The sequence below is a fragment of the Phodopus roborovskii genome, unplaced genomic scaffold (genome assembly GCF_943737965.1).
Source record: "Phodopus roborovskii unplaced genomic scaffold, PHOROB, whole genome shotgun sequence".
Taxonomy (NCBI): Eukaryota; Metazoa; Chordata; class Mammalia; order Rodentia; family Cricetidae; genus Phodopus; species Phodopus roborovskii.
Window position 1 is genome coordinate 31217127 of NW_026126480.1, and position 17555 is coordinate 31234681.

At 44.9% G+C, this 17555-nt stretch overlaps 1 protein-coding gene across 2 annotated transcripts in view; it reads left to right on the forward strand.

Moving 5' to 3' along the window:
* Nucleotides 1-17555, forward strand: part of Prkcb (protein kinase C beta) — a 324620-nt gene that overhangs the window by 114175 nt on the left and 192890 nt on the right. The gene's annotated exons all lie outside the window — the stretch shown is intronic.

A 17555-nucleotide genomic window follows, 5' to 3' on the forward strand; every position in this document is an offset into this window, starting at 1 on the left:
GGAATGAATGGCAGCTGAATGTGAGCTCCATGTTTCCACTTCAAGTTACTGCCCTATTGGAGGTCCTGTCCTAACATCCCTCAACAGTGGGTTATAACCTATAATGACATAAATCCTTTCTTCCCTGAGTTGCTTTTGGTCATGGCCTTTATCACAAGGAAGCAAACTATGACATCAATTGGTCACTTGTGGATAGATGAGTGAGTGAATGACTAGCTTTATAGATGACCATACATAGACTTTATATATATATATATATATATATATATATATATATATATATATATATATATATATATATATATATATATATATATATATACATATATATGCTTTATATGTATATCCATATATATAAACTTTATAAATATATATAAATATATATAAACTATAAATGACTATATATAAACTTTATATACAAAGTGTGAAGATTTGATTTTTAATTAATTGACATATAAACATATATATACACACACACACACACACACACATGTGTGTGTGTGTGTGTGTGTGTGTGTGTGTGAACATGCATGTATAAGATTTTTTTTTTGAGAGAGGGTTACTGGTAACCTAGGCTGCCATTGAACTCATGTATAGCTGAGAAATGATCTTGAACTCTTGATCATTCTGTTTCTGTCTCCCAAGTGCCAGGAGTATAGACATCCACCACCAGGGATGAAAACAAATAAACAAACAAACAAACAACACATTCAGGGGCACCTTATAATGTTTCAATTGTGTAATATTTGGATCAGGTTAAATGTATAATTTCCCATAATGTTTATTGGTTTTAATATTGGAATATCAGAAATCCGTGTGCCTTTTTGCAATGCACAGTGCATGCTTGTCCACGGGTAGGTAATCTACTGTGCAGTCTGAGGCATTCATAGGAAAACTTATGGAACACAAAAGAAAGGGGTGTTCTGCCTAGGTATGTCTGCAGCTAGTTGTCAGAAATGGATTCATGTAAGGGTTTAAGGAATTTGGACTCAGAAACAGTTTTCTCACAGACATGGGCAGCATCCTAACACTTGACCAGTGGCTCTGGGTGGGTGGGTAGGTGGGACCTACAATTGGTGACCACAGATGACCATGTCATGCCATACTATCAGAGAGGGTTCTCTTGGATCTGGGGACCTCACAGATGGAGACCTTCATCATATGGCAATGTAGCTTTGGAGGTACCTGAGCCAGGACTTCAGTGTATCATCCGTGTTTTTCCAAAGCCTTAACCCCATCACCACTTGTCCTGGTAGATATGGAAATGTGGCATGGAGCTAGTGTCTACACTCTTCTTCCTTAGGCCTTGCTTCTCTGCTACTCAACAGCTTGCTCTTGGTCAAGACACTTTTAGCTGTGGTGACCTGCATCTCTGCTACAGCGTGGTTTGGGTCCAAGTAGGTCAGCCAAGTCTGATCTCTCCCTTGCCTTCTCTCTGTCTCTGTCTCCTGGTTTCCACCCTAAACTTCAGCCTGAGGTTTGAGTGGAGACTGCCCAACTTAACCCATTGTCATACAAGATGAAGAAGGCCACCATGTATCTTCAGCCATTAATCTATTAACCTGGAGGCTGATCTCAGTTCTTTTGAATAGACAATGAATGTGGGATTCTATCTCTGATCCCAGAAATGGCTTCTTGAGGTTCAGCGACCTTGCCTGGAAGAGCCTTCAGGTTTTTGCTGTTGCCTTCTTTGCCATCTTCATTTTTCATGCCCCACCCCCCGGACCTTGGCTACCTGGATCTTACCACCACTTATGAGAGTGAAATCTTAGACACACTCTTTCCCTCTGCTTCAGTTTCCTCTTCTGTGTAATAAGTGTAATATAGAACCTACCACACAGACGCGGTGAGGATTAAGGGTGCCAATATACAGAAGATATTTAGAGCTCCATGATTATCATATTGTTTCAATATTATTGTAATTTAAGATGTGTGTTTTTGAGGAACAGGGCTTGGCTTGTCTACCTTTAAATTCCTCACTGTCAAGTTGGGGCGTTTCAGACTCAGAGAACCTGGGAACACAGTAGACACTGTGGGGGTGGGGGATGACCATTCATTTGCTCATATATTCAGTGGTCACTTCTTTTGTCACTCAGTACCGACCAAGTGCTGTTCTGCAGATGGGAAGGCGGGAGTGAAGGGACCCGTGAAAATCCCCTGCCCTCTTGGCCCCACTTTCTGGTGGTCTCAGCCCTAACTGCTCTATTTCCAGGTGAGAATACGGCGCCATTGTTGATAAAACTTTCGTTTCTTCTAAACGAAGCCAGAAACCTGGATTTTTACAAATTGCAGTCGCTCCCACCTTAAGCTGGCAAAGCTTTTGTGTTGTTTTAAAGCACAGCGTGAGCTGAGCCCAAGATCCAATTGGCAGCCCAGGCTGTAAGGCCTCCTTCAACAGCTCCCGGAGGAGGGCCGCCTGCTCTGCCAGCAAGGGCAGGCGGTCTGCTTCAAGGTCGTTGGTGTGGAGGGAGCCTCCTCCCACTCCTGCTCCGAGGTTCTTGTGGCTTTTTCTGCCCACAGAGCAGATGCCGCTGCGCTGCCAGGACTACGGGCGTTTGAATTCGAACATTCGTTCTCATCCTTCCTTTCTTCCGAGGCAGCCTTGGCTGGGTTCCCAGCCCCCAGACAGCAGATTCAGAGAGGAGAAGAGCAGCTTCCGCACAGACAGGGGGAGGGAGAGGGGCCTTAGGGTTAGTGTGGCCAAGTGGGGAAGGGGAAGGGGCCTTTGAAGCATAGCTGGAGAATTAATTATCCTCTTTGCCCGACTCCTCACGAGGCATGGGAGAAATGGAGTTTAGGACGCTATCGGGAATGCTCCTAACAGCATGCCCTGGCTTTGGGAAGTGAGTGGGGAGCAGAGCAGAGGGACTTTGGGTTCAGCTGCAGTCCTCAGGATGCTTGCTTTAGCACATGCTCACTTGTATAAGGGAGGCATGTGTTCTCTGGATTACCCCGACCCCCACTTGTCCACTCTTAGGGCTCCTTTCTCCTTCAGGCCTTTGTGGTAAGGTCCTGCTTAGATGGATCAATGGATCAAGTGTGACAGAGGCCAAGACTCTGGGCGGTGGTGTCTCATGCATCTTTCACTAACTGTGATAGTGGATAGGTCTTTCTGCTTTGATGTTTATAATTGTCTGTATTCCATGGGAAACAAAACTCTTCGGTGTGGTTGAAAGGAAGTAAGTTTCTTTAAGGGATAATAGTGGCTAGGGCAAGCTTCAAACTGCATGCTAATGTTGCAGGCTCTGGGGATTATTAGCAGGCTCACCACTGTGGAGGAAGAAACAGGTGTCCAAGCAGCCATCAAGAGCCAGAGCTGAGGAAGAAGGAACAACTAGCAGGGCTGTGGTCTTGAGGGCTCTGCTGCTTCCTCCTGGCAGGCTTAGGGCTTTGTGCTTCTCCTCTGTTGTCTGCTGCTGGCACCCACTGGTTTAAAACCTGGAAACCTGAAAGCATGATGGAGGAGGTCAGCTTCCTGGAGCTTTGATTATAGCAGTCGGGTAATGAATGGATCTGGATGAAAACTAGAGCTGGCAGCCCACTGACCTTCAGTCTCTTGACCTTTAAAGTGGATGGTTACAAAGCTGACCATCCTAAAACCCCACCGTAAGGCTAATAACACACTCATTCAGGGAAAGCCTGGCAGGTACAATAACTGCTCAATAAATGTCATATCAGGGTGGGGTCACACCATTCCTCCCAATGAAAAGACCAAGGAAAAGCACGCTGCACCTATATCCCTCACTGTAGTTAAAGCATCAGCAGACAGTCCCCTCTCTCCACTGAAGGGGAGGCATAGGACGAGTGCTTCCTCCGTGGAAAGTACACAGTGGGGAATGGTTAGGAGTGAAGATTTCCTGGGTTTTAACCCTGCCACTTACTGTCCAGTTACCTAATTTCTCAAGCTTTATCTTCCCATTCTTAGCACCTAAGGTTGTGAGGATTAAACTGAGTTATTCAGGCAAAGAGCTCACAATACACTGAGGCAATTAGTAGCTATCATGTATTGTTGCTGTCTCATTATTACTGTCACTACTGTCACCATCATTACCATCACCATCATCATCACCGCCATTCTTACCATCACTGTCACCACCATCACCACCACCACTACCCAGCTCCAAGCACCACTGATCCATTGTCAAAGCAAAATCTTCTGTGGACAGAGTCCATCCCAGCAACGCTCTCTGGAGCTCCATTGATCACACCATTATCTTCTCATCCTCCCACAGATATGATATTTCAGGGAGTGATTGATGGGTGTGTGTGTATGTGGGGAAGGGTGGGCTTGTGCTTGACTCTGGGGACAGAGTGCTTTGTTATGCAGAACAGCTCGCCTGTCATCCCACTATAGGTCCCTTTCTTGAAAAGTTCCAGGCTATTTTTGAGCCCTCATTGCTCACATGTTCCTTTCTACATCATGTCAATGCCAGCACAGGAAAAACAAAAAATGGAACCTTTTGGCAGAGTATAAAGCAAAAGAGATTTCAAAGTGCATGGAGGATGAGTGTTGCTGGAATGACAGGGTATTAAGACGTGATGAGAATGCCGAGTATAGAGACTGTAGGCAGTGTGTGTTTGTATTTATATCTTGCTGGTTTCTTGGGATGTTGGTGGAGATGCCTAAGGTTAATATTAGCACTTAGAAGACACCAATGGTGGTGACCACCCCTGATTTTATAAAGCTATATTCTGGAAGAGCAGAGAAGGACAAGGGATAGAAGTGGGCAGTGCCCAGGGCAAATCCTGGACCCAGAAGCAAGGGAGGATACACCCCTGAAAATGGAGGGACATGCCCTACTGCCCAGGAGCTTTGAGGTCTCACATCCCATGCACAGTCGGACACTGAGCTGTGTGTGACATGGACATCTAAGAGTGAGGTGATAGGCCCTCAGCTTCTGTGCAATTATATTCTATTCAGGCTCTTTTCTGAAGGGCAGAGTGTGCTTCAAAACTGAGTTCAAATCCGTCTTCTGCCTCCTCCTAGTTCTTTGATTTTGGTTGAATGTCTGGTTTCTTGTCTTTATTTGAAAAGAATGATTTCCACCCTCACAGGGATGATGAGATACTTAAACATCAGAGTATTATGGGGCCCAGGGACTCGATGGTGTATGATGACTACTGACTCTGCTGTGCTAAGATCTTGCAGTAGTCTCAAGGGTGGTATAAACAGTAGCTTTTTCATGTCACATACAAAGAGGCTGAGGCACAAGGTGGCATGCCCATAGCTGCTCAGGGGGTTATCTTGGAGCTGGGCTGGAGTTTGAGTTCTTTAACTAACCTCTGATGGGAGCAATCTGCATAGTGATACCTCAGTCAGCTTTCCCATGCTGTGTCAGACACCTGAGGGAAGCAGCTTATGAGGAGAAAGGTTGACGACTCACATTTTAATGATTGTAGTCCATAGCCAGTTAGTTAGTTTTGGGCCTCTGGCGGCCAAACAGCCTACCTTATGCTGGGCAGTGAAGGAGAGAAAGAGAGGGCAGAGTCTTAGTGTCTCCTTCAAGGACCCAGTGACAAAAAGACCTGTCACAAGGCCCTTCCCCTCAAAGCTCTACAATAGTGGTTCTCAATATCAGATAACCTGCATTATCAGATATTTACATGATGAGTAATAACAGTAGCAAAATTACAGTTATAAAGTAGCAATGAATGTAGAGGTCACCCCAACATTAGGAACTATATTAGAGGGTCACAGTGTTAGGAAGGTTGAGAACCACTGCTCTACAGCCTCTCAGAAGTGCCTGTGTAGGGACCAAGCCTGTAGCATACAGGCCCTTTGGGGGGGTGTATTGTATTCCAAACTGTAGCAAGTGGGGGCTCAACCAGTACTGGGAACCTTTTGGGTAGGTTTTCTGGGTCTCAGGTTCAGTTTCTCTCAGATGTAAAATGGGAGAAAACAGCAGACTTGTTTTGTGTGGTCCTCGTGAGAGTTCCATGAGATCAGCTTGCAAGCACTTAGCGTTTGCTTGGGATACGTAAGTCTTAGCTTCCGTCTTCGAGTAACATGTATAACTTGTGCATGCGTATGATGTGCACTGATAAATCCTTATCTACTTTACTGTCGCTATTATTATCAGCAGTTGCAGTTGTCACAGTTGGAGGGCAGAAGGAGAGAGTTTGGGGCATTTTTACTCTCACCTTCCTCTGTCCCTGCCCTCTCTTCTCAAAGACCAGTGTTGTTGTGTGTTCTCCTTCCAGAGCTCCAGTTACATCACATCACTCAATAAACCTGAAGCCCTTTGAGCGTAACATTTTTCCACAGTTGCTGGTGTTTTTAATTGTATATCTAAAATGTTTTCTGATGAGATCGCATTGAGCATAACGGCTTATTAAAAGATAATGTGCTGGGGACTAGTGTGATGGCTCAGCCAGTAAAGTGCACACACACACACACACACACACACACACACACGAATGCAAAAATAACATGGAATTGCTTTTATTAAAAAAAGTGAAACTTTGGGAAATAGTGGTATTTTCTTATAAGGGTAATCATAGACTTGGTCTGTGACACAGAGTTCCACTGCTAAGGCTTAACCTAAAGGAGTGAGTCACACACCCTCACATGGACTTGCAAATGAGTGTCCATAGCAGCTTCATTCATAATGCAGAGTTTGGAAATATGCAGAAATCGAAAACCCCCAGCATGTCTGTTGAGTGATGAATGTGTATATGGACTTTAGAATATAACAGAATATTTTGGAGCTGTAAAAATTAGCTATTGATCCAGGTGTTGGTGGCTTATGCCTTAATCCCAGCACTGGGTGGCAGAGTCAGGCAAATCTATATGAGTTTGAGACCAACCTTGTCTATAGAACAAGTGCCAGGACAGGCACCAAATCTACACAGAGAAATCCTGTCTCACAAGAACAAACAAATGAAAAAGATTAGCTGTTGATGGAAAGAAGTGTCTGCTACTCAGAAACATTAGTCCATTAGTCTGACTGAAAGATGGCAGACAAAAATGAGACACACCATGTGGATCTATTTGTTGATGTAGCAGAAAGTAGACTTAAGGTTGCCAAGAGTTGGGTGTGGGAAGATGTGACTTCGAGGACATTGGGAGTTATACCAGCGCTCTGGGTCTAAGTGTGGTGGTACTTACCTGAATTTAATGTACCTGCTAAAAGTGCTCGAGTCTGTGTCTAAAAATGCAGCGTCTTTCCATATGTGAAGGTATATGCCATGAAGATTAAACTACCAGGGATATTTAGTATTATAAAAACAATAAAGAAAGTCATAGCCAGCAGCAACAAGCACCATTGATATCTCATACATTTTTCTTTCGTGCTTTTCTTCTTTGCTCTTCCGATTAGGTTTTTGTTGTTTTGTCTTTGCCAAATTGACACAGGCTGGCATCCTCTGCTAAGAGGGACCTCAACTGAGAAAATGCTTCCTTCAGATTGGCCTGTAGACAAGCCTGTGGAGCATTTTCCTGATTTATGATTGATGCGGGAGGGCCCTGGCCACTGTGGGCCATGCCACCCTTGGGCAGCGCCACCCTTGGGCAGCTGGTCCTGGGATGTACGAGAATGCAGGCAGAGTAAATCAGGGAGAGAAGTCAGTCAGTAGTAATTCTTTGTGATTCTGCTTCAGTTCCTGCCTCCAAGTTCCTGCTCTGTTTGAGTTCCTGACTTGGCTTCCCTCAGTGGCCATGTAAGCCACATAAACCTTGTACCTCCCAGAGTTGCTTTCAGCATGGTCATAGCAATAGAAAATTAGCTAGGAGATCTTATCCCCACCCCACTCCCCCACCAAAAAGAAAAGCCCACTTTCTTGTTGTTGTTTTGTTTTTAGAGACAGGGTCTCACTATGAACCCATGTCTGGTTTGAAATTCACTCTGTAGTTTAGGCTGCCAGTAAACCTGTGAGGACCCTCTTGCCTCTGCCTCCCAAGCACTGGATTTCAGGTATTTGACAGCACACTTGGAAAATCCAACTAATCTAAATAAAAAGGGAAGAAATAAGTATGAAAGACAGCCAATGGACAGTCTTCCACAGCAGAAATCTTTTTGCTCTGACTTTATTTTGCTTTGGAGCAGAATATATTAAGAAGAAATGGAAATATGTAGCACAGCCCCGGGAAACATGGGCAGAGAGGTGGAGGAGGATGGCTCGTGGCTACTGGCTTCAATCTCAAGCAGCTCACAGCCAATTAAATATTAATTGAGTTTGTCAGAGCATCAGTGGGGACAAAAACATGCACTCTTCTGCTTTGACAGAGGCAATAGCCCAGAAGGGAAAGATGACAACGATGGCAATGACAACAATAGCTAATATCCATGGTCAACTTGTGCCAGTTTGGTTGTCACATCGAATCCCAGTGACTCTCTGGGTAATCATTCTTCATTCCCACTTTATTTTGAAGGTGATAAAGTGTCTTAGCAATGGTGGATCACAGGGAAGTATTACAAAACAGTGAGCACAGTTTAGTGGCTCAGAGGGCACTGCCTAAGGGCTTGATATTTAGTCTGACATTCAGAAGATCACAGAAGGGCCTTCACTTAAGACAGAGCCTTGGGGAATCCACTGAGGAAGGGGTAGGAGAGATGAAGAGGAGCCACAGAAGCAGGACCAGGCCTCTCAGGGAAGCTGACCGCTGTGCTGTGAGAACATTGTAATGGTAGAGGTGTCTGTAAGAGAGGAGAAAGGCTGTGGAAGTTTGCAGACGAGTTTGGAGACCATTGTTTGAAGATGGCCTTGATAGGAGGCTTAGATCAGTACCAGGACAGAACAGGTGTGTTCCAGTTGGTTCTTCGATCATCATAGGCAATATAAGTGGACTGTGGTTTCCTAAAGGAACAACCAAACAGTTGGGAAGAGATGGTGTTGCACGAATGTGCAGAGTCAAGTATCAGAAAGCAGCTCTGGGGATGTGGGTGACAGGAATGGACACATGGCCTTTGCATGGTGATATTAGTGGGATGAATCAGCTCCAGCTGTTTCCACCCCTATGTCTCTTGACCCCAAATCAAATTTCAGAGAAAGAGTGTGATTCACTAAATGATGGGATGTTGCATTGTGTGCAAGGGGAGAGCTGGGTATGTTGATTGACACCCTTACAAGAACTGCATATAATGGGAGAAGAACTGCATGTAATTGGGAAATCATCATTCTAGTCAACAGAGGAAGGAGTGCATGCTGGGCAGGCAAAGCCAGCAGAAGCCCTCTGTGGTCTCTGTGGTCTCTGTGGCCTGGTCATGATTTGGGTGTTTTATTTTTGTGTTTTTGATATTTGCTTGACGGTATTTAGTTGGCAATAATGACTTAGACACCTTTCTTGCCCTCAGGGTTACTGTTTCACCTGCCGACCAATAAAACTGTCTATCTACTTTCAGAAAGGGATTGGGGTTTTGTGGATTTATCTCCTGGCTCTGAACATTCTAACTCTGGAGGCAAAACTTGATGTATGTGACTTATTTTCTTGTCAAGAAAGGGCATGACCTTGGGGCTATGTGTCTTTTCTTTCACTGGTGAGGGCAGGGTGTTGATGGCAGCAGAAGCCTGGTCTTCCAATCCAACAGGAACTTGTTGAAAATAAGCCCCAGTAGCAGGCACCCCTGGATAGGAGGCACCTGTCAAATTGCGAGTTTCCTGACACTTCCTCTCACCCAAGCAAATCCCTATGTACAGTTGTCTTCAGTGAGGAATGCGATATCCAGAAAAATTATGGAAAGAATGGAATACAGTATCTCAGCATCCTTTGGCTCCCCATCATGGGCTGAACCAAAGGCTGGTAACAGCCAATTCCTCACTAGCAGTGTTGTTTGACCTCCAACTTCTCATCTTTAGAGATAGAGTCCTGTGCATGCACAAACACACACACACACACACACACACACACACACACACACACGCACACGCACACACACACAGAGCAAAATTGGAGAAAACCCCAACAACTTTAATGGCCTATAACAGAAATCTAGTTCTTTATATCTGATTGGATCTAGTTGATAATACATGGTTAGCAACCTCCTGGCCCCTGATTGTCTCTCTGTTGGCTTCATTTGGAAATATTTACATATGTGCATGCATGTGGTGTGCAGATGTGTGGGCAAAGAACATGTGTACATGTATGTGATGTGTGTATAGAGGTTGGAGGGCAATAGCAGGTGCTTTCCTCAGCCACTCTCCAGCTTATTTTTTAAAAAATAGATTTATTTTATCTGTGCAAGCATTTTGCCTTCATGTATGCATGTGCATTGTGTATGTGGCCATAAAGGTCAGAAGAGAGTACTGGATCCCCTGGAACTGGAGTTAGAAATGATGGTGAGCTGCCATGTGGGTGCTGGGAACTGAACCCAGAGCCTCTGCAAGAGCAACAAGTACTCTTAAACTCTGAGCCATCTCTCTAGGCCTGCTCCAATTTAGTTTTTGAGACAGGGTCTCTCACTGATCCCAGAATCTCTGCTTTAGTTGGACTGGATGGCTGGTGCTGACACTCTGTCCACATCTTCAAGGCATGAACAAGAAATAAAGGACACTGGTCAAGAACAGCCTCTAAGTGTTACCCTGCTGCTCTCAAGTATCTGGCTCCTCCAGAGCTCTTAATAGCAGAGAGCAGAGTTGGGAACAGGTTTCTTTTCCTGGATTCTTTTATTCTGGAGCCCTACTGAGGCTCATTCTTTACCTCTCATTGGCCCAGCCACTCCATTTTATCGACTTGGTAGCACTGTAAAGAAAACCATTCCTTTCTTAACAGTTACTGACAACTTCAGGGTGATTGACCCTGCTCCTGGCTTCCCTCCTTAGAGCTTGGTTTTTAATAAACAACTTGCTATCTTTCCTCTCTTTCTTGCCAAGGAAACAATCCTTGACATTTTAGGAAACCCTTATATGAATGACTGGGTAACAAAAAGGTATGATGGGGTAAGGTGCAGCTATGGAACAGAATGAGGCTGTTGCCTGCATAGTGAAGGGGAACGGGCCCTCAGATGTGCTCACTTGGGAGAAAGCAGGTGGTGGAGGCATGTGCTGAGATGCGATGCTCCACTTTCCAAGTGCTTCTGAATCGCTTAGGGAGATCCTCAGTGTACCAATACCTGCCCTCACCTCCACCCTTATCAATTCCACTAAATCAGTATCTTTGGGACGGAGCCTTTTTGTAAACAACTCCCCAGGCGATTCAAGTGTGAAGCCCTCTGAAAACCAGGCAATGATTTCCTACAAGTAAAACATCAGGAATATAGATTAAAAAAAAAAAGGAAATAGAAATATTTCTTAGACCACACACACTTAACCTGGGTATAACTGAGGACTGGTGTCAGGAATGCCCCTGAAAACCCCAAATATTTGGGTAGTTAAGACTCATCTGCAAAATGGCTTCGTGTGGGCTTGTAACATACCCTCATCCTCCCAAATATGTTAGTGATCTCTAGATTACTTTTAATACCCCATGCAATGGAAATCCTACACAGCTAGTCATTGTGGTGCATTACTTAAAGAATAACAGCAGGAAACAAGTTTGTTCAAGTTCAGGATGAATGCAGGTTTTTCCTCCCAAATATTTTTGATAGTTGGCTGATGAAATTGTCAGATATAGAACCCTTGCATATGGAGGGCTGATTGTACACATATAGACCTACATATGGACTCACATATGCAGAGGATGTTTCTGCAAGCTCCAGGGTTTATCTGAGGATTGTATAAGGAGCTGGAAAGAACAGCTCCCTCCGGAAACCACACAAAGCCAGTGATTTGGAATTGGCAGTGTTCGAATTCTTAAGCTGCAAGCATGGTACACTCTTTTCAAAGAGATACTACTAACTGCATGTGGAGAACTTGCCCAACAGGGCTCGGAGAGACCTCTGAACCTACATGGCTTGTCAGAGTGAGGGCAGCCTCCTGCCCTGACAGATGCACACACAGCATCCAATCGCCCACAGTCTCAGCTGCATCCTCTTGACTCAGCTAGGATGCTTGGTTTCTGAGTGTGAAGGTAACCAAATGACTCATTCACCATCCATCCATTCATTCATGCTTTTTAAACTTAAGAATTGATATGATCCATGTACTCCTCTCACAGCCATGTGTGACATAGATGGTCTTCTTTCTGCCCTATGCTTGGGCTATGTTAGTTCCAGCGACATATATGCCTGAGGTGGAGGTGCTTGAGGTAGACTAAGCAGCTAAGGCAGAGTCTGTAAGCTGGCAGCATTCAAGTACATTCAGATGGCTTTCATAAAGCTCAACAAAATCCTCCCTGGCATCTGTGTTCATGAACCCAGAGTCACCCTCGTCTGCAGCCAAGTGTCCTTTGGAAAGACCTGTGTCCTTTGGTGCATCCCAGTCTGGCAGTGGCCCAGGCAGACTTCATTTAGCCAGAAGGTCTGGCCTTTGCAAACATCTGAGCTTGCAAACTCTTGCATCAAGTTAGTAAGATGAGCAAACCATCACTTGTCCCCCTGGGTAGGCAAGTAAATTGTCTTTGGACAATGTGTTGTTTCTGTCCTAGTCTAGACTGCAGCCTGCTGCTTAAAGGCTCTTCTGCCTTCTCTTTCATCTGGGGACTGTATGTTGTAGGCTGTCAGTATTGATATGTTGATAGAACGAATACACACAATAGGGAATATATATAAGCCAGAATAACATGTGGCAGTCCTTGGCCTGGTAGGAAGTGAGGCAACAGAGCAAGGGGACAAAAGAGTTAACTGGACAGTAGTTACACTACGGATGGGAACCTGGCTCAATGCTTGTCCTTTATTCTTGGCTGGTTCCATCCACTAAGTCTGATACAGTAATAACTACACCTTGAATCTGTAATAGCCCAATATAAGAGTTTTAGGCACAAGAAATGTACCTAGCAAGAATGATGAACAGATTTAAAATTTTTATTTAACTCCCTTAGGTTTGTATAGCCTCTCTGTGGTTAGTTGCTGCCATGTTGGATGACACATATTTAGACAGCAGGCAGCCAGTGGATGGTCAGAGCAGGAAAGTGATGCCAAGGCTGGGTAATCAGGGGGTGAGTTTTCTACAGGTGTGTAGGCTGCATGGAGTAGGAGGAAGTGTGTGGGAATGTTGCTGACAATACTTGACTTTTATTAGGTAGTGACTGTGTCCACATGCTGAGTTGAGATGGACTCAGCAAATCCACGGAACAACCATGTTTTAAGATGTGTAATTGCTCTCTGTGTTTTACACACCAGGCCATTGAGAAAGAGCAATGTCAATGAGCATCTTCAAGGTCACAAAACCTATAAGTTGTGGTACCTGGTCCAGGCAGTTTGGCCACAGAGCTTGTACTCTAAACCCCCACTCCCATTCTGGAAGAAAGTAAGTGAGTCTCTCTTAAGAGCATATTCTGTTCTGTCCCCTGCTGCTGCACATTCACAGATGACATCTCATTTAGATTTCTTGACAATTACGTGACATTGCAGTCCTATCTCTGCTACGGTTATGGAAACTGGCTCACAGAGATGAGATATCAAGGCAGGCTGATGAAGCTCTGGGGAGCCCAGCCAAGGCTTTATTACAAAAGCGCCATCTCTGAGTTACTGAGGGCAGCTAAGGTGGAGTCGGTGGGGAATGTGCAGGAGGATCTGGTGTAAAAGATGCCGTGAAGGAGGAATCAGTGGGACTCAGCCAGTGACTGAATGGCGGGGGTGAGGAAAGCGGGGGAGGGTTTCTTCTGGAACAGAGAGATGAATGACAAACACAAATGCACCTGCATCATACCAGTGGGGTGTGTGGGCTCCAGAGAGGGGTAGAACAAGTTTCCAATACAAGCCTCGCCAACCACTAGCTGAATGACCTTGAGCAAACGACCTGTGAGTATCAGCCTCCCTGGGGATAGAATGAAGATCCCACTCTTTCTTCTCAGGGCTCCATGAGCCCAGGTTCAGATTATGTCATAGATCTGAAAGTCTTTTGCAGACTCAGGTTTCACAGACAGCCTTGTGAAAATCAGTCCCCCACCTCAGACAGACATTCATCTTGTTATGTAACCCAAGCTTGCTTCAAACTAGAAATCCTCCTGCTCTGTGTAGTGGGAGTCTAGATATATACCCTCACACCTGGCCCTTGAGTCCTTCTTAATGTTAGTGAGGCCAGGAACTAGGTGAATATGGACCACACCATTCCACTTCAGCCCTGGAGAGGTAGGGACCTACCTCTCAGGCCCCAGGGTTCATCTCTAATCTAGGAGGAAATGACATTCCTTCCTAGACAAAAATCAAGATTCTCAAGTAGAGCAAAACCTGTGTACCGACAGCTGTGAGTCAGATGCCCCTTTCCACTAAGCTCTTGGAACACATGCTCTCTGTTGTGCTTCTTAATGGCATTATAAGAGCAGGCATTGTTATTGCTTCCATCTTGGAAAAGGAATAGAGGCTCAGAGACATAGAAAAAGGACAATTGGAGGTTCAAGCTGAAATCCACCTGGTTCCTGAGAGGTGGGCCATATATCCCCTGCCAGTGGTAGCCTCCCTACTTGAGGGCTGGCAAGCTTGAGACATCATGAGAGAGATGAGAGCCTAAGAAAGTACTCAGGGTCTCTTTTTCTCTAACCTTAGCTAACTGCAGCTGGTGTTGGAATTTCTTCCTTACGTTGATAGGAATTTTGGAGCAAGGATAGACACCCAAGGATTGGATGGAATTGGATTAGAATTGGATGGAAGAGGAAGGCCAAAGTCAAAACAACAACAAAAATATAATCGGAACCCCCTGCACCCACCTACTCAAAGTATAATGAATGCATTGCGGTGGCTGGAACTGAGCATTGGGAGTAGAGTAGCATTGCAGTCTCACACCTCAGGGATAGTTACCCCATAGCGGTCCCTTGGAAGTGTTTCTGCTTTAGTGTTTCTGATCCTTGGCTAGTATATTAGTTTCTTAAAGCCCCTGTGTCAAATTAAAAACACAAATTAAAAACACAGGTACCTAAAATGGCATGAAGTTAGTGTCTTACAGCTCTGGGGACCAAAAGTCTAAAAATGGATTTGTTAAGATTAAAGTCAAGGTGTCAGCTGGCTGCTTTCCTCCTGGGAGTCTGGAGCGGACATTCTGTTCCTTGCCTTTTCCAACTGCTATGGGCCACCCACGTTCCTGGGTCACGTTCCTTCTAGAAGGAAGGACTCTTGTCCATTGAGCCCATTCCCTTTGCAGGGGCCTTAGCTTAATGACGTCTGCAGAGGTAATTCTTCCTGGCAAGGTGACATTCACAGTTCCAAGGGCCTTTCATGTACAAGGGAGGTGTGGAGATGGATGGGGATTGAGACCCTTTCTCACTCCTCGCTGAAGCTGAGTTGCAAGTCCCCCTTTACAGACCCACCTGTGTACTTCCTGCTTCCCCCAGAGGGATTTGTGTTTGAGATATCACTAGTAATCTACACAGGTCTCTAGGCTGGGTCCAGAGGGTGCCAGGCTGTAGGCTTTTCCATCCCTGACAGCCAGGAGTAATTAAATACACTGTGAAGAATGTAGGGATTCTTGGCTTCCTCCAGCTACCTGTGTGGAAGTGGGACCTGGCACATTCAGCAGCCCTGTAAATGCCTCCTCTTTAAGAAAACCTAGTCTGCCCCTGAATTTGCCAAACAGAAATGAGGGGGTGTTTATTTGTATCACAAAGGGATCTAGTTTGTTTCTTAAAATAGGCAGCCCTAGTCCTCTTTAAAAGTGTGTTTTAGTTAATGGGGAGTTTGATTTGCACAACTTTGCAGAAACAAAACCACTTAAAGAAGCTATCTGCACCACAGTTCTTTAGCTTCCAAAATCTGTCCCCAGCAGCTAGGCAGAGTGACAGGTCATTGAGGTCACTAGGCCTATTGGTTCCTCCTCATAGGGCTGAATTCTTTATTTTTGAGCCAATTGGAAGGCCTTTCCCATGGTGGATTGTGGAAGAACCCCTCAGGAGCCACCACTACCATGAAGTGCTTACACTGTTTTCTCTTCCTGTGGCTCATTCCTTTGTTCTTTCATGAAGCAGACATTTATTTGCTATTAGTTATGCATTACTCCTAGAATTTGCGGCAGGCACTAGAGAAGTTCAGGGTGATGTGCTGTGATTCCTGGTGCCCCAACAGAACACAAAGTGACAATCCTGACTCGTGTTTTGGAAGTTTTGAAGAAGGGTTCTAGAACAGTGATTTTTCAACCTGTGGGTCATGACCCTCTTTGGGGTCAAACAACCCTTTTACAGTGGTCATCTAAGACCATTGGAAAACACAGAGATTACATTTCATAACAATAGCAAAATCAGAGTTATGAAGTTGCAATGAAAATAATGTTATGGTTGGGGGTCACCACAACAGGAGGGATTGTATTAAAGGGTCATAGCATTAGGAAGGTTGAGAACCACTGCTCTAGAAAAAAGTGACTACATGAAAATGGGGGAGTAATCCTCCCTAATTCATTCTGGGTCAAGGAAGAAATTCAGACCATAATGATAGGCCATTTAGAAACTTAATAATGACGCTAAATCTAAAACATAAATACAGCCAAAACTGTACTTAAAAGAAGAGTTTGAGCCTGAAAACTCTTTCAATTTTTAATGAAGAATGGGAATAAATTAACTGGATTGTCCATTCAAGTAGCTTTGGGAGCTGGGCATGATAGGAGCCAGTATTTAGTGGATGTTTGAGGTCTTGATAGCATAGTTCTGAGGGTGGCTGACACCAACACGGTATGGTGGTGCCATCTTTTAGAGAGGAAACAGACACACAGGGAGATCAGGTAATGTACTGAGCACTCTAGTGTCAAATGGGGGAAACGCTCAGCCTGGCAGCACAGGCCTGTAACCCCAGCCACTTGGGAAATTAAGGCAGGAAGGCCTGACCAGGTGACTTAGTGAAAACTTGTCTCAAAATAAAAAGAGGTTAGGGAGATGGTTCAGTTGGTAAACTATTGCTGCATCAGCATGAGGATTTGAGTTCAGATCACCACCACCACATGAACATCAGGCATGGTGTCTCATATCTCTAACCCCAGCACCAGACATAGGTGGATCCGTGGAGCATGGTAGCTCTTAGCCCAGCAGAATCAGGGAGCTAGCAAGTTCAGTGAGAAGTGAGGTGGAGAGCTACTGAGGAAGACACTCAACATTGACTGCATGTCTCCACATGCCTGTGTACACATATGCATCACACACACACACACACACACACACACACACACACACAGAGGTAAAAAGGTAGTTACATCGTTCAGTGTACAGTAGTTATCTAGCGTGCAAGTGGCCCTGTGTTCCATCCCTAGTACCAAAAAGAAATACATTAAAAATAAAATAATAGGCAACAAAGAGGAGTCTGTAGGGGAAAATATGACCCTGTAACAATATGACTTGAGGGGAGACTGATATGAGGATTAATGCTTCATTGTAAACACATGGGTAATTTCCAAGAAAAGCACAAACTAAAAGTCATTCTGGGGAGTCATGGAAAGCAACTTTGGTGGTGGTGAAGAACTCCTAGAGAGAGAAAGGTAGGGAAGGAGGGAGGGAGGGAGGGAGGGAGGGAGGGAGGGAGGGAGGGAGGGAGGGAGGGAGGGAGACGGGCAGGGAGGAGATGCTGGCTAGAAAGGATAGCTATCAACACTTTATTTCCTGGTGTTCT